At 36.3% G+C, this 25,080-nt stretch overlaps 1 protein-coding gene across 26 annotated transcripts in view; it reads left to right on the top strand.

Moving 5' to 3' along the window:
* Positions 1-25,080, top strand: part of LRRC4C (leucine rich repeat containing 4C) — a 529,117-nt gene extending 504,037 nt beyond the window's left edge. For 23 of the 26 annotated variants that reach the window (XM_054067035.1, XM_054067049.1, XM_054067047.1 and 20 more), the window contains one exon: positions 1-25,080. This exon is cut by the window's left edge and continues 4,965 nt beyond it. The gene's annotated coding sequence lies outside the window, so the exon portion shown is untranslated. The other 3 variants (XR_008449956.1, XR_008449955.1, XR_008449954.1) reach the window with 3 other exon arrangements.

Below are 25,080 nucleotides of genomic sequence, written 5' to 3'. Positions count from 1 at the left end.
TAATTATTTCAAGATTCCCTGTCCCCACTGATGCCGTTATAGGATGACCACAGCATTAGAGAAAAGAAAACTAAATTAATATTGTATTTAGTTGTACTAACTTTATAGTCTTTTGAAAATATTTTATATCTCAATTTTGACCATTACTGTAGTCTTTTCAATGTGGATAATGGAAAATCCTTTCAACCTATTCACCCTTCTCTGAAGTCTCTATTCCATTTAGATATTAGGTAAATACATATTTTTAAAAAATTTTCACCTCTTTTTAAAGGTCTAGGAGGTGAAAGTTTAGGAAATGTTAGGAGCTATCTTGCAATTTCATACCAAAAAAAGCAAATGAAGAAATAATTATCTTCAAGATATAATAAATAGTTAGATATCATTGTCTAGGTTTCTGTTTTTTCCTAGCAGAACTATTTAATGCCTCTTTTTCTTATTTTGCAGGTATTGACAAAAAAAACCCAAAAACAGGCCACGTTTCAAACTTGTGTCTGAAATTGACTCTACAGTTAGTCTGAAGGTAGCGGCAGACATTTTATTGTGGAGATAGTATTGTATACTATTATTGTAGAAAACTAATACCCACAGTGATCCCTGAAATAGCAAGGGTGCATGAGCAGGGCATGGTCTTGAGGAGACTCTGGGAAACGTAGACAGTAAATCTGCAATTTCTATTGGCCTTGCAGCCGCACTTTATAGTGGTGCCCCATGGAAACTGTGAATGTGTGTAATTTGCAGCTGGAAGAGCACAGCAGAGCAGAAGAGCTTTGGTTTAGGAACAACTTCATTGGCTGCTCCACACTTTAGAGCTTAGATGCAGGAATAATCAGGGTGTAATAGCTCAGCTTCAGACATGCAGTCTATGACTAGAAGTGAGGGAATAATTTTTGGTTTTGTTTATCACATTCAATCACAAGTGGGTTTTAAGGCTTAGTGCATACTAAGCAATTGAAATCCTGAAGAATAAAAAATGTCACGGATCTACAGTGTTTTACACAAATGGCAAAGTCATATTTAGAAAAAATACTAATGATAGTTTGAAGGAGCCTGAGAGTTTTTTCAGTAATAAGAACTCTATTAAGATAAATAATATCTGTACTTCAGTAGCTACATGCTATTTGCTACAATAAGAGTAAGTAGTGATTTTCTTAAGTGACATCTGTTAAACAAAATATTGTGTTTGTTTTTTCTTGATTTTAGTCTTTGCTTTCATACCTTTATGAATTACACCTAGACTTTAAATTGGAGTGCTCTCTAGAGGGCCAAATCAGTGAACCCTGACTGATTTTCATAAGAGAAAAATCTTTCCTATACTGTAACTCCAGTGAGGTATGGAATTCTGGAAGGAGGAGGAGACACTGAAAAGATGACCTCATCAGGTGATTTCACAGCTATCTTTTTTAAATAAGAAAGAGGGAAAAAATGTCAGTAATTTTTGAGAATTTCAAAATCCAAATCTTATATGAAAATAGAAAACCTCAGTAAAAACTAGAAGAAATTAGAACATTATTTGCATTATTGAACATGAAAACAATAGTAAGATGCAATAATTAAAGTGAGAAGTGGGAGTCATACATCCCAGATAATCTTTGCATCTTCCAACAACAAAAATTTCAAGCTAAAAAATTTGAGTTACTTTTCTATGTATCATTTGGCTTGTAAAAGGATCCTGGCTGCCCTATCCTTAGCATTCTGTTATCTTCTTAAATTTTGCAGTACCCGTATGATGTAATCTGGGCTTTCAGCTCTAGAACAGTTTCCCAGACAAAGCATGCAAGGGAATCCTCTGCTAAGTCACTCAAACTCCATCTATTGGATGTTCATGTTTAATATTCTCTGGGACTATTTTTCAGTCTAATTGAAATGGCTTATGAAGTGAAATATTCCTTAATTTCTTTGATCTTCTACTACAATAGCAATATATGCTTCATAACCTAGTTTGGAGAAGATAGTTTTGTATGAGTGAAAATTTTCATCAAATTTCAAATATAAATTTGTGGCATTTTATTTTAGTAAAAACATCTGAATTCTGTTGAATTGAAAAGTACTTCTGTTCCTTTCACAGTAGTTCACTCAAATAAAACTAAATTACCAACAAAACAAAACAAAATTTAAAAAGAGAAACTACATCTTGGAATGCTATGCATGCACATGTGTCTGTATATGTATATTATTTTAAAAATTATTCTATATGTGAGACTAAAAGAATAAAAGAAGAAATGTATAAAAAGGAGAAAGATGGAATAAATGAGCTGAGAAAGAGTCTAGTAAAATGGAACTGGAGTTAGTGGACCACAGAATTAATCCAACCCCTACAACTAATTTAATTCTGTAACATATAATTCAATTTGATTTAATTTGCTCATTTAATTCCTCAAAAGGACAGTTAGTTGCCTGAGCAAGGAGGTGGAAATCTGATTTCTGGTTTTTTTTGACAGTAACATGATATCAAGCAGGCCTAGCTCTTCAACTATAATTTTCTGAAAGAGTCTTCTTGAGACACTTGTATTTCCAGCCTGTCTTGGAACTGAATTCCAGTGGTCAATAGGACAAAAGACAGGTCAGTGTTTTGTTACCAAGTAGAGTCACTGCATATTTGATTACTAGGTGTTTAAGTCCACTAACTCGTAAACAAATAGTTCCAATTTGATACCACAAGGCGATTTGATAAATCATTTATATATTGTTTAATATTGTATATAAGATCAGGGTTGTTGATCACCTGCCATGTGTTAATTAACTATCTTTCTGGTTTAAATAGCCTTTTATTTTTTTTTTTCTTCTTGGAACATACCTTTCTTTGTGATGAAGCACTTAATCACAGCTGAAGAAAAAATATTGATGTCTTTGAGAATTTAGAATATAAAAAGACTCCTGATTGTATAAAACTACATTTTAAAAAAAAGCAATAAATAGCGATGTTCTCACATTCCTAGAAAGCAAATGCCTAAGCAAATAGTACTTCAATACTTCCTCTCACTTCCCCCTCCTCCTTTTTTTTTTTTGGTTAAGAACAGTTTCTCTATTTGACTTGGAAAAGTCATCAAGCTCTTATCAGATTGAGTAAAGAAATGGCACTGACAAGTTCCATGGGTTTTGCTGAGACTTCCATGACAGAGACTATTTTGTGCTGCTGATTTTTTTTTTTTTTAATACATTCTATTGCTTATGTCAGCAGTGTTTCTATCAGGATGGATATGAGTAATTATCGTTGGAAATATTGTTAACTCTTGTTCCAAAATGGAGAAATATTGATTCTGGGTGTTTATCCTTCCAACTTCCTGCTGATTTCTGACACTCCTTGATTGGGGAAGCAATCAATTTTGTATTGAAAGGGAAGCTTTGGCACACCTAACACAACAATGAGATAATAAAGGGCTCAATCAGGCAAAGAAGAATAAAATAAAATGCAATGGTAACGGGGAAAGAAGAGTCCCAAGAAGTTAACTAAGTCCTAAAAAGACTACTATGCAGCATTTTCTATGGATTTTATTGTTTCAGATCAGAGGCCTTTTTCCTTGTCTTTACAGTTTGTTTGGGGTTTTTTTTCTGTATCTTCAGTTTTTATACAAAGTATTTTCTCCAAAGCTGAGCCATTTTTAATTATATATTTTCTCCATGATACGCACTTGTAGCATCTGAATCTGCGTTGCTCTGCTATGCATCATCCCTAACTTACCTAAGTATCTGCTCTCATTCACTATCCTCGTACATTTATATGCTTATATCTCTCTTTGTGTCTAATTAGATCAGTCCATAAAGTCATTAGAATTGCAGAATCACAGAATCATAGTATGGTTTGGGTCAGAAGGGACCTTAAAGGTCATCTAGTTCCAACTCTCCTGCCATGGGCAGGGATACCTCCACTAGACCAGGCTGCTCAAGGCTCCATCCAATCTGGCCTTGAACACTTTCAGGGAGGGGACATCCACAACTACCCCAGGCAACCTGTTCCAGTGTTTCACCACCCTCATGGTGAAGAATTTCCTCCTAATGTCTAATCTAATTCTTCTCCCTTCTAACCTCTAGCCATTTTCCCTCACCCTATCACTACATGCTCTTGTTAACAGGCCCTCCCCAGCTTTCTCATAGCCCCCTTCAGGTGCAGGAAGGATGCTGTAAGGTCTCCCCAGAGCCTTCCCTTCTCCAGCCTGAAGAAGCCCAACTTTTTCAGGCTGTCCTCATAGCATAGGTGGTCCAGCTTTCTGATCATCTTTGCAGCCCTACTCTGGACTCATACCGAGAGTTCCATATCCTCAGCCCAGATTATGTTTGGCCTTCTTGGCTGTGAGTACGCATTGCTGGCTGATGTCGAGCTTCTCATCAATCAGCACCCCCAAGTCTTTCTCTGCAGGACTGCCCTCAATCACGTTGTTCCCCAGCCTGTATTGAAACCATGAATTGCCCTGACCAGGTGTAGGACGTTACATTTGGCCTTGTGGAATCTCATGAGGTTCACACAGGCCCAATTCCCCTGCTTGTCCAGGTCTGTCTGGATGACATCCTGTCCTTTTTGCATGACAACTGCATCACTCATCTTGGTGTCTTCTGCAGACTTGCTGAGGGTGCACTGAATATGGCTGCTATATCATCAATCAAAATATTAAACAACACTGGTCCCAGAGTGGACTCCTAAGGGACACCACTTGTCATGAATCTTCATCTGGACATCAAGCCGTTGACCACTACTTTCTGAATGCGACCATCCAACCAATTCCTTATCCAACGAAGAGTCTACCCATCAAATCCATATCTCTCTAGTTTAGAGAGAAGGATGTTGTGGAGGACCATGTCAAAGACTTTACAGAAGTCCAGAAAGATTACATCCATTGCATTTTGCATGTCCACTGATGTGATCACCCCATCACAGAAAGCCACAAAGTTGGTCAGGCAGGACTTGCCCTTGGCGAAGCCATGCTAGCTGTCTCAAATCACTTCCCTGTCCTCTATGTGTTTTAGCATAGCTTCTAGGAGGATCTGTTCCATGTTCTTCCCAGGCACAGAAGTGAGGCTGACAAGTCAGTGGTTCCCAGGGTGATCTTTTCTACCCTTTTTAAAAATGGGCGCAATGTTTCCCTTCTTCCCGTCACCAGAGACTACTGACTGCCATGACTTTTCAAATATCATGGAGAGTGGCTTGGCAACCCCAACAGTCAATTCCCTCAGGACTCTGAGATGCATCTCATCAGGTCCCATACATTTATGTTCCTTAGGTGACCATGAATCTGATCTTCCCCTACAGTGGGAGGAGCTATACTCCCTTGGTCATTTCATCCACACAGACATGAGGTGTTGCTGATTTAAGAAAGTGTGAAAGGGTATGACTGTCCAGCACTTGTTTTAAGGCTTCACAGCAAAACACTGTAGACTCAAACTTTTTAGACTTTTGCAGCAATTGGAGTTTGGCTGCAGATAATCAGCAGAACAGCCTGAGTGGTGTGAGTATACCTTTTGTGTATCTTAACATGGAAAGATGTTATGTTTCAATAGGAGAAGATTACCCTGTTTCCTCTAAAGTTTATTTGACATCCTTAGTAAAAATTAAAGTGATATTTTTTGGTATAGCTGCTTTCTGAAACTTATCAGTGGTTCAGATTTCTGCAAAATGACTGTTAAATACTGATAGAATAGTTATGGAAGCATATTACTAGAAACTATGCCAAAATTTTACAGTTGTGCAAATTTGTGGCATCTAATCCACTGGTAGTGGTCTGTTGCTCTAGTTTAAGTTTGAAGGTGTGATCTGACATGTGCTGCTATAGTGGCTCAATAGGGGAAATTATTTTGTTAATTTAAAATGTTTTTAAAGTTCTAAGAGAATTGTAGGTCTGAGAACCAAGTCCTTTGCACTGCTTTGCTGCAACAAATTATTGCAGTTTGGACTTTAAGAGTGCTGCAGAAGCATATGCAGTGTGTTCAGTTTCCATATCTGCTCTCTTATGACTAGTCTTCTGTGACAAATGCAGTTCTCTGTAAGAACATTTAATTTAAGATTCCAGGACATACATGAATCTAGATAATGTTTCTGTAAAGAGCCCATGGAAAAAAAAAAAAAAAAAAACCAAAACAAAACTAAAAGAAATATATCAATGAAGACAAAAAAAATTGAACTAAAATATAAATTCCATACTATTTATACTATTTTACACATACATATATGCATATATGGATACATGCATACACTCTCTTGTGGCTCTCATGTTTTTCAGCAGATCTGCTTTGAAAAGCAGTGCAGATGCAATGGAGATAGAGTGCATTTCTTATTGGGTGGCTAGCTCCCCACAGACATGTGTAGTAGAGGAGATGCAAGACAGAGAAAAGTTTTATCAAAGGTAATAATTCTGGTGTGGGTAGGGCACTGCTACCCCTGCAGTAAGATTCTGCCTCCTGTGTACAATGCAGTGAGTCTGGAGGATCTGCTGTATGACAGGAAACTACATTTCCTTAAATATATATTAAAAAAGGTAATACTTCACCAGGCAATGCAGATTGCTCTGGTTCAGGTATCTGAAAGTATGAGAAAGTGAATGTCTCTGCAGCAATTCTGTTTTTTCCACTGGTCTTTGTAATCACCATGTAAGTAACTCTTTATATGTTTTTTCTTTGAAGTAATTTTCCCATTTGCAGAATGCATTGGAAACACAAACAAAAAGCAGCGTGAACGCTAGTCAATGCTGCTGATGCTTTTTTTGCTAAGGTTGGACTTTCATTTGTGTCTCTCAAATGTACAGTGCTTCTCTTTGAGAATTTCAAATGGAAGGGTCAACAAGCCATGATCTCCAAATAAAACAAATGCATGATTTTATGGTGCTACTTGATGGGTATGTAATGTTTTGTGCCTGTTGTGCATCTGTGACAGCACTGCCAAAATCTGTGGCCAGTGACAGCACATTCACATAATGTGAGATGTGACAGAATAATGCAGCACACCCCTTGCTTATCTTGTAGCTTTCTCAAACATTACTTTGGGAGAAAGGGCAAACCAAATTTCATTTTCAACCCCCTGTGAAGAAAGTGAAGGGATGCAGGGAAGGTACAGGCATAGATGCATGAAATGATCAGGACACAGAGTTGGGTGTTACACTTCACCTGGGGAAGGTTGTAGGTAATGGCTTCTGTCTTCCAGAGAAAGGTTTTTCTTGAATACGCAAGCTTTTGCAGATTGTTGTGGGGTTTTTTTCCTTTCAGAACATTCAGTCTTATCTGTTTCAAACTTATCTTAAACATGGACTGTAAAGTGTTCTGTCTTCATGGAGATTGATTCAACTAAAGAGCAAAAGGCCCATATGGAAAGAAATAATACATTAAAGAATTATGAATTACCTCTGTGTAAACAGAGCGGATATTAGTGCTGATAGGGGTAAGGAGGAATTGGTGTCATTTACCTCTTCACTAAAACTTTATATCAGTTTCTTTCAAGTAGTTTACAACACTTTCTCACAATCTCCCATCTCCTCATCTGTTAGAGAAGGGAAATTGTGATAAAACCTATCTGAGTTGTACCTTCGCAGTGAGTTCAGTGAGCACCTGGGGGAAAGGGAGCTTCTGTGGCCAGAGAGAGCGCTTTCCCCCAGGACGCTGCTGGGTATGTGGGGTTGGGGGGGATCTTGCAACCTGTGGATGGGAATAGAAACAAACTTCCTGATACTCCGAGGGGATGTAGCACTGAGCTCACTGTGATGGAAAAATAAATTTGCTAGGAATTCAGAGCTTGCAGATAACAGTAAATTGAGCAAAGGGCACAAAAAACAAGGGGAAGGAGACTGATTTACATATCATATTTGTTTCGATTCTGTTTGCTTTCATGTGTTTAGAAAATAATTATTTCAGTACAAATATGTACATTTGAAAGTCTCTTGGTTTTGTGTTTAAAATAATTTTTATCATCTTTGATCTCATTCGGGGGAGTGGTCTTAACATATTTATCTGAAAGTTCGGACTGACTTTAGTTCCTATTAGTGAAGTATGGTATCTGTTTTATAATGGAACAATCCGGGATGAAGATCAGTTTAATTACATTATAGGTAGAAATTAATCTTTCTTCTTTTCTTTTCACTGTATGAATGCTGCGCTTACTTCCTTCTGAGCCCTAGCATATATATGTGTCCTACAATGTACAATTGTTGTCTCACAGTGTCCCACATGAGTGGTTTTTTTCCTAAGAAATAGTTGGAAAGTTTAATATCCAAGCCTGTGTCTTTATTCTTGGCACTAAATCTCCATGTTGTCATCACTGATAAATCATGTGATAAAAAAGGTGGTTTTATTGTTTATTTATTATTCTATTTTACTCTTCAAGGCCAAATATAAGTCTTTGAATGCCTAGTGCCCAACTTCTTTAATTGAGGTTCAATACATTGCCATAATACGTTTATTCAGAAACATGCTTCTTCTTCAGCAGTGTGTTGTAACGTAGCACGTAGCAGCAGCATGCTGTAGAATCAGTATTTTGATAGCTAATTACTGTTCTTTAAATTAATAAAGACCACAGAAGAAGAACAAATATTTCCTAATTCTGGCATTCAAATGCAAAGATGTACTTTTTTGCCAGTCTTAACAACCCTAAATTTGCTGCATTATTCTAGTTCATGAGAACTGAAGAGCAAAGCTAGCAAAAAAATGTAAGCTTTATTTTTTTCAAAAAATAAAGAAGAGCAGTAAAAACACTGAAGATTATATGTGATTATGAAGAGAATGTGTATTTGAAATCTTAAAAAAAATGTTTAATTTAATAATGAATAATAATTAGGAGGTAGAGTCACTGGGTAAATCTCACTTATCCAGTGTAACTTAAGCATTCAAATATATTTCTTTGCACAGCACAATCTCATCATCATAGAAAAAATAATTTTGGAATAGATTAATTGTAACTAAAAGTATTTTCATCAGTGTTCTGGATTTTAAGTAAGGAGAAATTGGTTGTACATTGTCATCATCCTTGTGAGTTAAGACAGAAACGACAGTGACAGTATGTGAGGAAGAACAGGATTTACTTTCACATCATTTCTTTTTTAAGGAGAAATGAAAATTTCTAAGGTTTTATGAGGGAACCTTATTTTCATTATAGTTACGTGTTCTGGGGATGGGAGGTTTGCTGACTTAAAATATTGCGATATAATTTTTTTAATGCACAAAACCTTTTAATGAAAAAAAGCACCAGTCTATGAAGGAGACTGAGCAGTTGTCAGAGATCTGTGGTTACTGAACTCTAAGAAAGGGGTCTTATTACAACTCAATATGAGGAAAAACCCTTAGCTTACAGCCAGCTGCAGAGACTAGATTATAAAAATCTTTGGAAGCAAGTCATGTGCTTAGTACAATACAAAGCAGAGAGCTGTCACTCTGCTGCAGGCAGTGGGCATACTGGGATAGGTGAACTGATTAAGCACTAGTCTGATGTAATCATGCTGTTCATGCTGTGTTACTGTTTGGTGCTGTAGAACATATTTTTGTGTTAATAGTATCACAGTTTCAAGGTACATGGTATCTTATAATACCAAAGCTATTCACTGCCTGCTTGAGATCCTGTTCTTTTGTTTCATTGGTTGTTGTCCAGTCCTGCTATGATGCGTCACGCTGTTTTTACCTTCTGTCCCATTTCTCTCATAAGAATTGGGGTCCCCTGACCAAAACCCCTAGCTCTGGCAGTGATGTGAATTGGTTGTGAAGATGGACAGACAGATGAACAGACAGATAGATAGTGTTCTAATTTTCCTTTTTTTTTTCCACTAAGAGCCATAGATGCTGTTCATGAGTTCAAATGAAGCTCTGTGTCTCCTGAGGCAGAAATGGTGCCAGCTAGGGAAGGCAGATCATGTGGCAAAGGGAGGAAGAGAGTAAGAGCAGGTCCTGGAGTGGAGCAGGGCACACATCTTAGGGAGCTGGAAAATATGGTTCTCCACAGAGTGAAGGTCTACAGAAAACCAGATTTGATGGTCAAAAGGAAATTAGTGGTGTAGAAAGAAGAGATCTGCTCCTTCCTCCTTTCTGTAATGTGTTCTATATTCTAAAAGACTCCATAGAAATGTCCTACCTGATATAATTGTAATATTTCATTAAAAAGAACCTAGATTCAGACATTATCAACTATAACTCCTACAGCTGACTCTGGTTTAAAAAAATTTCAAGAAGACTTAGTCAAGTCTCAACCAAAGAACCTTAAATACTTGGTAGATGAAGTTGTAGATTCTTAATCATGTGAAGGTACAGGCTGGTACATGTGACTTCAACCAATTTAATTTGCATTCAGTGCCTCAGGCCTGGCTGTGAAGTCTATATAAATAAGTCTTATGCTATGAAGAACATGCTTTTCTTCATATAACTATCATGTCTTCTAGCTTTCTCCAACTGCTTGAGGTTTTTTTTTTTAAAAAAAACCCAAACAATTGCTTCCATGTGTATGTGAAAAGGAGACATAAAAATGTGTGAGCATGTGAGATGCAAAACTCTGAACTTTCCAGAAATTCATAGACATTCCTTTAGGAGTTCCTCATGCTATTAGACCCAGAGAGCAGAAAAGATGCTAGCAAAACCAGTCCATGCAGATTATTTTCCCTAAAAAGCAGTACTTAGGGTTGTGTAGTTAGGGGTTTTTTTAAATCAAAATCTGGCTGCTCGGACAACTACGACTACATTTTAAATTGCTTATTTTTCTGTGGGGGTATGACTGTCTTATTGCAGAAATAACACAACTATGTTGCATTCCTCAGTGCGATGGCTGTCCCAAAACATAGATAAAGAAATAGATTGAGCTTGTTTTAAGTACATTTTGGATGATAATTACTTGAGGATACAAACACGAATTGTGAGGCATACTTGAAATCTCACTTCTGAATAAGTAGTCAACACTTAGAATGCTTTCAAGCTTCCAAGACTATTTGGTTTCTTTTGTGCTATAGGCCATATAGTCTAGGAGTGATGAAATTTGCCAATGAATCAATCCTAGTTGCAAGGTAGAAGAAAGAACGTAGCTCACCCTCCAGAAAACTAAGTTGAATTATGCTGTAGCTGAGGTTGTGCTGCAGAGAGCCACATGCACTTCTGATTGAAATCCAGTAAGTAAAATCCATACTTCTTTTTTAATACATAAATGTGTTACACCTTCTCTTTTGTAATGGATGTACAATGGCTTGCAGTAATAAAGCCAGGGTGACTTGGTCGTCCAGATAGCAAGATATAAGAACTATACTAGTTATGCATGCCTTGTATATTGGAAGCTGTTTTCCCAAATCTTTGGAACAGTATTCATTTCACTCTTCCTCACAGTGCGGCAAGGAATTTGCAATTGGAGTTGCAGCTGAAGGGCAGAAGTGCCAGACCAGTTCTGCTATGAGGACTTGCAGAAAATATTTTACAACTTTGTCTACAATACTTCATTTTGTTAATTTTAATATATTTCCTACTAATAAGGAATTATAGAAAAGAGGGTGGTTCCACACAGTATACAACTTTAATCTGCAACAAAGCTTTCGGTTTCCTTACAGTTATCAACTTCATTTTCCACTCCATTCTACTCTCTAATCCCTGATTGATTGTTTATACATATGTATTATTCTATATTTACTTTTATCCCTGTGCATTTTTAGTTTTCTGAAGATAATATAGCTTAAAGTATTTATGATTAAAGTTGTCCAAATTAGAAAATTCACTGTAGAGCACATCTTCTGATACGTACATGAGAACAACTAATGATAAGATATATTAAATAGGAAGACATAACATTGTGAAGTAACAACAAAATGGGACAGGAAATGGCACTCAAACGAAACAAAGTCCTGCTGGGGCTGCAGCATTCATATGGTTAGTATTTGTAGATTGTTGACCTAGGTTTGAAAAGGAGGTAGTGCAAAAAAGTACTCAAGCAAAACCTGAATTCCTAAACATTATGCAATTTTCTAACTCCATTCTTGGAACTATGAAGTTAAGATATGGGAAAGAATAGGTAGAATCTTAGCGAAGTGATGAGATTCAACAGCATGGAACTATGTCAGTATGGCACATAAAAGTCAAGGACCTCCAGAGGAGAAAGGTGTCTAAAAGGTACCTCTTTTTAATTGAACATAATGTATTAGATAACGTATTAGGAAGTTTAACTTCAAAATTAAGATAAATTACAGGGTGATTGTCACTGCCAATGTATATATAGCTCCCAGAATACTGGGAAATGTTACCAACTTTTCGCAGCATGTAAGACATTTCTTCTCAGCTGTCAGTTTGTGAGTAAAATTAATATTAGAGACTTCTAATGAAGAGCACTTATACAGATTAAGTTTATTGTTATATATGTTTATTTGATTTGAAGTTGATGGTTGAACCTCTTTGGGGGGAACGCTGACTGCGAGTATGTGTGTGAGAAATTGCATTCATAAATGTCTTCAATGAAGCTGAATACAGTCTTAATAACATCCTTCTATCTCATAAGTAGCATGTGCACTGGAGAATACTTTCCATTTAAAAAGCTTCTAAAGCTCTTGGGGCAAAATTGTAAGCCTTTATCACTAAGCAAGCTCAAACTTTTATGTGTAAATAAAAAAAAAACAGCTTGGGCTTATTTATTTATTTGTTCTTTTTAAAAACATGCTCTTGGGAGATAGCAAGTACCTTCAAATATCATTACAGAAGCAATGAAATAGATATAATATTAATATATCTTAATGGCTTGGTAAGACAGCTGAATCATACTGAGGGATGTGCTGAAGCTTTCATTCATCATAAAGGAAGACATTAAGCTCCATGCAAAATTCATCTCATGTTGACTCTTTCAAAGCTTAGCAGTAATTTTTAGTGGTATGTTTGTTTTACTTATTTTTTATTCATTTTTTTTATTTTCTTCATTGTTAGTGTAATTTGTTTTTTTCTTTCAGTTTTTCAGTGGAGCCAATACCAGAAAAAGAGTAAAAAAAGGCATAGGAAATTGTCTTCTGAGGATATTTACCTTTGATGGCAAATTTAAGTCACTTCCTCTGAGCTCCAAATAAGTATACAACTTTGAACACTGAACTGTTTTCAAGCTTTTCTTATCAGAAGACATTAAATCATATTTTAATATTTTCTTCTGCACAATTCTACTAGTAAATGGCTTCAATTTAAAAGAACGTTATTAAGATTTAACATTTAATCTGAAATACAAAATATTGTCTCTCAGATAGAAGCATTTTCAGAAATGTAATTGAGTCTGCAGTATTTTTCAGTCTTGCCCCATAGCTACGGCAGGTACTGTGGGTGGTTTACTGCAGCTTGCTAGATGTTTTTTCTTGACTACAGTAGGTTTTATAATTTTGTAGATTTTTTCAATTTTTCTATCATTCAAATAAAATGCTAATCTCTTTTTGTTTAGTAAATGTACTCTTGGAGGTGATTTCTGTTCTCTAAGAATTATGTTATCATTTGAGAGCAGTGACTTTCAACTGTATTTTATGTAAAATTTACCCCTGAGTTATCTTACGGTAAATAGCAGTGAATTCCACCTCCAGTATACATCCAAGTATACTAGTTTGACATAGCAATGTTCATGCATCACACATGACATGTGGTTTAAATGTAATAATTAGTGCTTTCACTAAGAAAATATGTTAAGATGTTAATAACATAAAAATTATGCTCAAAGAAATGCAGGCTTTTTTTTCAGCTGATCCGAATGAGAAACTGTGTAATACTTAGCGTCTTTCTTGTCATAGGTTTTGGAAGAACTTGGGCTGGGGCTTACACTTATTCATATTACTTCATGGATTTTCTGGAAACAAGAACCACTCATGTATTGGTTGTATAAGTTTTTCCTCAATTAAAGGAGAAGTTTAAATGGAAACTCAAACTACAATGAAGTGGGATCACTAAGTTGATAACTCTCTCAAAATCTCTTCACTGGCTTTTGTAGTTTCTGTACTGGAGTTAGAAACATCTGTGTTGATGTAAGTCCCAAACACCAGAATAGTGTTGCATAAATAAATCATATTTTCCATATTAATATTGCTCTTCACATTGCAACTCGGGCAAAACTTTTCCCTAGGGATCACTGAAATTTTGTTTGATACTTCATGGTTTGTGCTGAAGCAACAAGCATTACCTAGTCTGCACACAAAGCAGCAGCAGGCACTGACATTTTGGCACAAGAATTTTCTAAATGTTATGCTGTTGCTCTCCATTTGATGTTTTGAAGATGCAGATTTTTGCGTGCAAATTCACAGAATAACTGAATTGAGTCTATCTGCTAATCTCAGAAGAGCTACACTACCTGAGGATCTAATCCAAATACCTCATATGTAACGCTAGATAAATTTCAATCCACTTTTTCTCTATTGCATGTTTTCATTTTAAATTTTGCTCTGTTCCTTCTTTTCTATGAAATGATAAAGCAGATCATGAAGCATCATCAAAAGCTGGATAGGCATTCATGTATGTTCTGAGTACCTGCAATTTTACACCTCTAGGGTAAGAGAAATCTGTATCATGATCCCCTTGGCAACTGTAATCATCCAGACAGTGTATAGTTTACATCATTCCTAGACCAGAATTTGCTACTTTGGGTCATATCTGATGCACAGACAAATTCAAATGATAGTCAAGGATGGAAGATACCAGAATATTTAGGGTTTTTATTTGTTTATTTGTTTGTTTCTTTGTTTTCTTAGATAAAAGGAGAATTCTACTCATGATTTTGATTTAAAGACATTGAAGACTGCAAGACAGTAGGGTCTATAAAATCATACATGCCATGCCATTTTTGAAACACAGTGTGTTGAATATTAGGTCCTTCTGCTAAATCATGTGTGATCAGATTTCTAGGGTTTGAAAATGCTGTTTTCTGTTGTGTGGAAATATTTTTTTAACTTCTTACAGTATCTACAACAACTAGGAGCCAAAGATGTAATCCTTATCACAGGACTTCCATAACACTTACACATTGTTTAGCATCATTATTTCTGCATGGTACAAACGTTGTACTGCGTGCTTCCAGGTTTGTGGACTGGAAGAATTCTCTCACTGCTGCTTTTCTTAGTGAGTCTAATTGGAGTCAAATACAATTTATTATAAAGACATGTGATGTTTAATGATTAAATGATGGGACATAGCAATAGCCAGGGGATTAAGTGGACAACATTATGTTAGCACACATCTTAGAAATTCTGTGATTTGCAGGCAGATGTCTAATTTGCACCATCATATGATTTTCTAATGTTTGTCTGACAGAGAGCAAGGGGGTAAACCTTGGGCTGTAAGTCTTTCTGAAAATGAGAGAATAATACACTTTGATGTTGCCATTATAACTCTTCATGGCTGTATCATGAAGTCAAAAATATGCTATGACCAAATTTGTTGTGGGAGGTTGATGTCCTTAAATGTTTACTTGTTTCCTCTTTTATCAAAGCTCCTGCCAAATCCTGCTAGAAGTGAAAAATTACAAATACATACACTATTTCTGTATTTCCACAGTAGTTAGAGATCTTTTAAATGAAATCTGATGAACATATAGGCACAAACACATGTAATCTGTGTTCTGTTACTGCATGTGAAGCTTTAAAGCACGTTTGACAATACAGCTATTGAATAGCACGTTGTTCATAATGGCCTCTTGAAATTCTGGGAAGGTACATAATGTTCAGATAGGAGATAATGTGTTTTCTTTAGTAGACAGATACGTTTGATATCCTGTGGAACATATGGAAAAGTCACCATGGCTTTTTTCTGACAAAATTACTCTACATTTTTGGACAGCAGTGCACAAGTACACACATGCACACACACTTTCAAGATGTAATTTTGCCAATAGCTAAGCTAATGACTGCAATTTTTTTGTTTGATAAGTAACTAACTACTGAAGTTCATGCCCAAACCCAAAAGGCAGTTTTGGGCTGGCTTACAAAATCCTTATGGTTACTTTGCAACAAGCAAGAAGGCTGTGGAGGAGCAGGAGGGCTCTGAATCAGTACATGACAGCAGCAGTGTCAGTTCAGCCAAATAGGCTTCATATAAGTCACTGTGTTTATATGGGTAGCTCTGTAAAATTAATATATTTACTAAAATGCAATAACTGGCTGTTTCATGGTCTGATATTAGCATCTCCTTACAGCAGCTCCCCAGAGTGACGGATTCTGTGACCAATATATTCTCAGCTCTCTAGAACAAAAAAAAATCAGCAGAAGTCAATGGTGGCAAAGCAGGAGAACAGAACAGAGTGTTTTACTGGAGATCAATTGGCTGTTATAAAATATGCAAGGATTTTTTTTTCATGCCTTTTAAAGGTAGCATCTTATACAGAGGAAGAAAATTCCTTTTAAAATTTATGTCTGCTCTAGAAATATTAAATATATTTCCCAAGGACTTAATTGCGCATTCCTCCATTCAAATATTTCTGACTTCTGTTTCTGAAAGGGGAAAACCCCCACAAACTAGTAATTCAGTGGTTGCTTATAAAATAAATTAATTAATATATGCAATAAAATTATCTTCCTATGAGTGTTTGAGCATACCCACTAGAAGAGTGAGAGGGAAACATTTATAGCACTGTTTGAAAAAAGCCATTTTCCTGTTCATAAATTCATTTTGTAAATCTAGGATAAAAATGTTTCTTTTTAACATTTACTTTTCTGATGACACTTCTAAAGGCCTCAGGAGAGGGATTCTTCCTTATTATTATTGTAGAAATTCCTAGCACAGAAAGACCCTCTTCTCAGTTAAGTAAAAGTTATTGAAAGAATATACATTTGTTACTTTAAATGGAAAATATACTTGAAGTTCTAATTCTGGAAAGCTTACTAATTCACTGGCAATGGTCAGAGATTTTCATTGGAAGAATTAGGGATAAATACAAAGAAGAAATTGAGTCAGTATAGTCATTATCTGTAGTCAGAAAAAAAGGCAATTTCTTCATTGAATTCAGAATGCTTTGAGGTCAGAGGAGTTTTTTTCTTTGTGGTTTAGGTTTTTTTCTATAAACAAGGAAAAAAATGGAAGATTTCAGTATGAATTTCTTGGTTCAGCAGGGTAGTTTCCTAGGGAAATTCTTTAGTCTAATGTCTTCACAGTTCTTTCATCAGGATGACTTATTCTCCTATTCATAAGAGTGGCTGTATTATAAGCATCTTTACCACAGGACAGTTTGGCTTAGCGGAGAGCTGATATGGCATCAGTGTGACATTGTTATCAGTGGAAGACAAGGGTGCATGCAAAACACTTGTAGCAATGGCTGAGTGCAGTGCCTGTCCCAGATGATGTAGTTGCTGCCTGAATATAGCCCTGACTTCTTTTCCTTGTTATTATCATCTTTCACAGCAGTGGGAGAGTGAATAGCCAGATGTACTACCTTTGAGTCTTTGCTTGCCTAGGGACATCAGCCTTACATACCTTTTTCCTCTTTTCCCAGGTATTAAACACTGTGAAAGAAATTTCTCCACTGCAGTTAATGGATACTACTGCTTAAACATTAACAACTTCTTCGATGAAAAATGTTTGACCGGTTATTATAAATTATTTAATGAGATGCCTTAAACTAAATATGTGTGATCCCCTCTAATCCTCCTCTACACCATCCTCCTTAGACTGCTGCTGTAAAACATTAAAAGCCTTATTTGTTATATGTTAATTGGTATTAATGGGGTTAATCTTTGCAAAGTAGAGATTATCTTGCTTTAGTCTGATATTCAAGGGAGAACTTAATCAACCAAAGGCAAAAAAAGAAAAAAAAAAAAAAAGATTAAAAACTTGCATACAGATGCAACCTGTTTTCCTGTTCCATAGTCACATGTGCAGATGTTGGGCTGCATTGCTCATTTTCAGAAATGAGTCTGAAAACCAGAGCTGCACTAGCCCTGCCCCCTAGCAAGGAGAGATAAGATGAGAGGAAATCTGACATGTATTTACTTTTGCTTTACATTTATTGTACTTTACTATTTTATTTTTTCCATCTTCATATTTCTTAAAATCTCTAAGGTGGGATTTTTGTCTCACAAAAGACAAAGGAAGAGAAAAGAGAGGTATGGTTTTTATGTGAATTATTCAGCTACTCTGCTGGATAAATATAATCATAATAGAAAAGTTTATCCTATCAAAAGTGAAAAAATTATTTTATTCAATGCATGTTGTTACAGAATAGGATTTCTTGCCAAATATATATATGTTTGCTAGAGATAGATAGCATGTCCACAAAGGGGGAAGTAGTGACTGCAGGATATTCCATACTTAAAAAGACTTTCCACACAGGCTTGTGCCTTTTTCGACTGTTTTTGTCTCCAACCTTCTTAGTCTCAGTGCTCACTATCTGTTGGTTTGAATTACCTATCGTCTTCATATCACTAATATCTGCATTCTCTTTTCTAAGATCTGCAGTCCCCAGAATTTAAAAGAACATTTCTGTGGAAGTTCAATTTCACACTGCAATCAGGCTGATTGTGCCTTTTTCCTTGATGACTGAGTGAAATTTCAAAGTATCATTTTATAAAGCAATTTAATCTCAGTAGCTGGTTGGGAAAATAACTGAAGCTATGTGCATGTTTTAGAAGGAATAGTACTATTTAGCTGTTCTCTAATGTGTTGATACTTGTTCATTAAGCTATTTGGGTTAGCATAAGGTTTGTATCTCCTTCCCTTGAGCTAGGGCTTCAGTACTCAGTGTGGAAGAAATTTTTGGAAACAGCCTCAATCTGGATTTTGTTGGTTATCGGCGGCTTCCCATTGTTATGGGAAGAGCCTTCAGTTTGGTGTGGATCCTCTACCTTCTCTGAGCTTTCATAAATATCATTAAGGTCTTTTGTTTCTTGACAGCTAGGAGGTGTAAAAGCTCTGTGTTAGCTTGGAATTTGACCAGGAATGTATTTTAAAAAAATATTTTAATAACCTTGATGAACAGCTCCCAGTGTCTTATGAGTGCAGAGATCAAGTTCAAAACTGATTTCTCATGATGCATAACAGTACCTCAAATTAAACAGAAAGAAATAACGGTTAAAAACATTTTCCATCCATTATGCATGACAATGATACAGACATTCAAAATTGATTTTTACAATAATGGCATGTTTAATTCATTTTACTAATGCCTTCATGTAAACTACAATTCCAGCTTGCTAGTGTCTTCATGTAATACACAATTCCAATCTATACCAAGAATAACACAATCTTAGTGTGAACAGAACTTCATATCCATCTCTAAATTACAGCATACTTGATGCTACAGGAGGTAATTTGAAATAAACCCTTACATTCTTTAAGATTCTGTAAGACACTAGCATTCAGAAAGCTAAATTTGAAGCAAATTTTTTTAAAGCACAAAGATGTTTTCCATTTTTTCTTAAGTGTTAAGAAAATACTTTTTTCCCTGAATTTGACATTACTGCTCCAAGAAATTCACCAAATAGTTCTCAGTTTGCATAGTTAGAGCTCCAATTATCATAGCACTTTTGAATTAATGATAAAAGAAGCAGCTGCATTTAGTGCCCACCCCTCAATCACCAAAAAAACCCTCTAAGAGGTATTTTGTCCTGGGAGAACAGTTTGCTTCCGGTGTTTATTTTGATCAGATGCTGGATACTTTTCAAATATATCCACCATAATAAGCAACTGGTTGTTTCCTTTGAATATATTAACATAAACAACACGCCACTAGGACTTTTTAGACCACTGTAAAAATGACCATACCTTTTAACCTGGTGGTTTCTCTTGGCAGAGCTAGTAGCAGATGCCTGCAAAAAAAATACTGTTGGAAAACAGAAAAATAACAGTAGCATAGAAAAAAAACGCTTTCCTCAAGCTTATATTCTAAGCTACGTGTAATAGGCAGCTTGGGCATCCCAGCATCAGAGGTAGCAACTGCATTATGTTAATTATGTTCATATGCCTTACTTCCATGAACCTCTCTAGCCACTTTCTAAATACATTTGGATTTTGTAACATCCCGTGGCAATGTGTTTAATAATATAATTATATATAGTGTGAAAAAGTACATCTGTTCATCTGTTTGTTTTATACCTGCTGCCTAATAATTTCATATAATGTCTTCTAGTTTCCTTCTTATCTGGAAAAAATGAATTAACTTGCCAATTTGTCTTCTTCATGCCATTCATGGTTTCACTATTTTTTCATATATATTCATCATTGACCCCCCTCCAAACCGAAGAATTGTTTAATTAATTTTTCTGTTTTCAACCAATGCCATACTTCAGACCATCATTGCTCCATTGTCTGTTCTAGGAGCTTTCCTAGGAACTGTTCCAGATCTCCAATATGCTTAAGATGAGGCAATGAAAAAAAGAAAATATTATTCCAGGTGTTCATTTAACACAGATTCATACAATGGAACAATAGTGCTTCCTGTTTTCTCTGTGTATTTCCTAGTAACTTTGAACAGCTGAGTGGTGCAGTTGCCTCACCAGAAGAACGGGATGTCATCCAGAGGGACCTGGACAACCTGGAGAAGTGGGCCTGTGAGAACCTCATGAGGTTCAACAAGGCCAAATGCAAGGTCCTACACCTGGATCAGAATAATCTGCAGTTTCAACACAGGATGAGGGATGACTTGATTGAGAGCAGCCCTGCAGAGAAGGACTTGGGGTGCTGGTTGATGAGAAGTTCGACATGAGCCGGCAATGTGTGCTCACAGCTCAGAAAGCCAACCATATCCTGGGCTGCACCAAAGTGTGGCCAGCAGGTTGTGGGACGTGATTCTGCCCCTCTACTCTACTCTTGTGACACCCCATCTGGAGTACTGTGTCCAGTTCTGGAATCTTCAACATAAGAAGGATTTAAACTGTTGGAACGGGTCCAGAGGAGGGCCACGAAGATTATCAGAGGGTTGGAGCACCTCTGCTATGAGGACAGGCTGAGAGTTGGTGTTGATCAGCCTGGAGAAGAGAAGGCTCTGAGAAGACCTTATAGCGACCTTCCTGTACATGAAATGGGGTGTACAAGAAAGCCGGAGTGGGACTCTTTACAAAGACATGTAGTGATAGGACTAGGGGCAATGGCTATAAATTGGAGGGGTAAGATTTAGACTAGAGAGTAGGAAGAAATTCTTCATCATGAGAGTGGTGAGGCACTGGAACATGTTGCCCAGGGAAGTTGTGGATGCCCCACCCCTGGGAGTGTTCGAGGCCAGGTTAGATGGGGCCTTGAGCAGGCTGGTCTAGTGGCATGTGTCCCTGCCTGTGGCAGGGGCATAGGAATTAGATGATCTTCAAGGTTCTTTCCAACCCAAACCATTCTATGGTTCTATGATTCAATGATTCTTATTGCTGTTTAGCTGAATGCTTTCAGCTGGCGATTTCAAAAACTTAACCAATGCTGACACAGAGATTTTTCTCCTGAACAGCAGCAAATCATTTTGAGTCTGTTACTGTGTATGTTTACTTAGAGTAGTTCCTTCTCCATGTGGATTACTTTGCATACTATTGCTAGTTTTACAGTGCATATTCATAATTCAGGTTGACTACACAATAATGTTTTCCATAAAGTAGCTGTGTGACCCCAAGGAGATGTATGCATTAAACCCCAGCAAGTCATTTTCTGTAAGCTGCTGAATAGACATTAGATGAAAATAACTCCTGCTCTCTGTTCATTGGACTAATTTCAAACCCATGTCATGGGATTAAAATGCTCTGTATCTTGTTACAAGTCCCTGGAGTTTACCCAGTCAAATCCATTTGTGATTCAAAATTTATTTATCTTGAAGGATGTGCTTTGCTTCTCATAGAACTGAAAACAAATAAGGCTTCTAATAATTTTTTCCACATGAGTTCTAAAGGAAGGTAAATAAAAGTCCCCAATCTTACTGTCAAGAAACAAACAGATACTGATACCAAAGCGTCAAGTGAAACTGTACTTATTTCTCACCACAACTTCATGAAAGCACGTAAACTAACATTAAGATAAAGCTTAATTTGATGCTCTCTTGACAAAACACTGTTGGCGACTGTCTGAGCACCCTGGCTGTTATTCAAGCCTCTGAACACAGTACAGGAGACGGAAGCCTTTGAAATTATTTTTACTCTCCAAATGAGGCAAAGAAGACCTATCTGACCTGAATTTATGATGAATATTGCTTATCAATGTTAGCATTAGTTTTCTGAGAATAAACAAAGCTGCAAAATGTAGAACACAGTTGTATTCCCAAAGGTGTGTTGGCATTTCTGACACATTCAATTATGTGCATTTCAGCTGCATTGCTTTAATTATAAAAAGTAAGATCAAAAGACTTGAAAAATATATAAATCCAAAGAATCTATGAAGTCAAATTGTTTTCTCAGAATAATATGCTGCCACTGTTTAACACGGAATTACCTCTAAAAATCCATTATGCATTTGCTCCTTCTTTATCTGCCTTTAAAGCAGTCATGTCAGATATGTGTGTGTATGGATATATAAACACACTATAAGTGTATAAAACCAAACCCAAATATATATATATATGAATCTATACATAAGATAGGCTCTCCTGAGATAAGAACCGCTCCATGAAAAAGTTAGAAAGCTCCACTGTTCTTCTGTTATATGTTCTTTTAATAAAATTGTTGTAGTACAATTAAACACCACAATCTGTTTGTGTAGCTACACATAAATAAAATGCTGGCATAGTGCTAATTAACCTTACTTTCACCCCAGATTTAAATTGAGTAAATGCTTTGTAAAGGGAAGCCTATCTCCTGACTTGCCTGTTTTACAGCTCCTGAGGAAGATCCATTTTCTTCTGCAAATTTAAAGTGAAAGTATATCGATCTGAGCTGTTTGAGTCAGCGGTATCTTTAATCAGTTCAAAGGTCATATGAGTGTTTCTACAGCATGTACGGCAACTGCTTTAACTAATATTTATTGAAGCCAATCACCGTTCGTCGTCAAAATTTCACTGAGGTTTGTGCTGCGGAGGAGAAACAGCAGATTTTCCCGTGTGGCTCATTGAAGTCATTCTTGTTTGCCTATTAACCCCTACGACAACAAAATATTAAAGTTGTCCCAAGAGTAGTATGTATTTTTCAGCATTTCATATTGTTTTGGAGAATGTACTTGTCTTTCTAAAGTATCCTAATATACTGGGTTTTGAAGCTACAGCTAAGGTGGGAACAATTCTTACTGGAAACATCAGGATTTTTGCCACTAAAAAACAATAGCATGCTTGATGTTGTAAAGCAGATACGTACAATTCCTGCTCAGGAAGGATTTGTTATCTAAGTCCTGAGCCACTGCATGTATGATTTTCGAGGATGTTAGGGCCAACTGTCATAATCTCACTCACCTTAGGAAGGCAGGCAGAATTCCAGTTGAAATTTTGGCCTCATTTATTCCAAATAAACTTCGTGTGCTCCCACACTGGCTGTTGAGATATATTTTGTCATTCTGTACTTAAGAGATCTGATATAATATGTTCTTAGAGGGTAGAATATCATGCCTGCAAGGTGTCAAGCTCTCATATTTTACACTTCCCCTATAGCAACTTATTCATCACTTTGTTGTGCAATGCAATCTGGACATTTCTTTATATCTAAACCTGCTACTAAAAAGGATAGTGACTTTGTTTAGAGATCTCCGATACATACTTAGCTTAAGTATGTGCCTACCCTATCATTTCAGTTTGGATCATTAGTAGGTTTTGAAGGCAGTTTCTCAGTCAGAATAATTTCAGTCGAAAGATATTCTCCAGGAGGAAACCCGTAACTCCAGCTGCTGGTTCATGCTCATTCTGTGGGAAAAGGCTAGAGTCAACTCAGACAAAATCCCATTTGTAATGGCACTGTGAATCCTCAGCATCAACTATCTTGCTTTAGTCTACTCTTCTTGCCAGCCCGAGAGTCCTAATAAAAATCACACAGTGGGATATTAACAAAAGGTTTTAAATATATATTTAAATGATAAACAATCTTGTCATAAACAATATTCAAGACAGTGAAAATCAATGTGAATTTCCCAACCTTCTTTTAAAGATAACTGTTCATTATTAAAAAGTGTTTCAGTACTTTAATCCAAAGTATTGTAGCTAATACAAGCGCTGAAACCTTACTGAAAAAAAGGCAATATCATAACATTTTTTTATTAAAAAGCAAATCCATTTTACATTTTGTCTGAGGCTGGACTGCAAAATTTGCTGAGCATGCATTGTTTTTCTCAGACAGTGATAATTAAACAACCTGACTTAGGTATACGGTTATTCTTATGAAAAAAGCTGCTTAACGATTTCATATATTACACAAATTGTCTAAAAACATGCTAATACAGAACTATTCAGACGTGATTAGTTTTAGATTATTTTTTAATCATTGTCAGATAAGTTTGCTCCACAAAGCTTAATCCAACATGGGGGAATGAAGTTGGAAAAGACTGTAACCTGTCAAGGTGAAGAGGCTATTGAAAAATCACATACCATTTCAGACCGTAGCAGGAAAAGTAGTTTCAGAACCAGCAGAGAAGTATTGATAACACTGTACAGATCACTAAGAAGAACATGTCCATGACTGCTAAATTCAGAGAAGAGCGGGTAAAGACAAGACCAAATAAACTGATCAAGAGAACAAAGAGCCTGTTCTATGGACTAGAGAAAAGCATGATGTTTAACCTTGATGAAGGGTGAGAAAAGAGATGCTTGCTTACTATGAATGACTCAGAAGGTACACAGCAGAGACGAAGAAAGCTGTTTAAGCTTAAGGAAAATTTCAGCTCTAGAATAAATGGAGATATACTGGCTAAGATTGAATTTAGCCCATAAGAAGGCTGGAATGAGGCATTCTCACGTTTGGAAAGGAGAAGCAGAGAAAATAATATAACTGATTAAAAGACAGAGCTTAAATTATTTCTGAATGAGAAGCCACAAGGAAGTCACAGACCTTCAATTTTCCATCTTCTTGATTAGAGGCTAAAGACAGTCTGGAGCTACAAAGAACTCTACAGAACTTTCATTATGAATGTTTTTCCATAAACATTTGCAGCCTCACAGAATGCTAAAGGTTCTATTCAGAATTCACAAAGATTCTGAAAGCTGTGTATAAATTGGAAAATAATATGGCTGAACTTAAATGTGTTATGCATTTTGACAACAAATTATAGATAATATCAAACTTTTTAGGTGCTTAAACATTTCCATCTTATTATTATAAAGAATTTTACTTCAAC

This window comes from Cuculus canorus, chromosome 5 (assembly GCF_017976375.1).
Source record: "Cuculus canorus isolate bCucCan1 chromosome 5, bCucCan1.pri, whole genome shotgun sequence".
Lineage (NCBI taxonomy): Eukaryota > Metazoa > Chordata > Aves > Cuculiformes > Cuculidae > Cuculus > Cuculus canorus.
The sequence above is the reverse complement of the archived record's forward strand: the minus strand, read 5'-3'. Positions and strand labels throughout refer to the sequence as shown.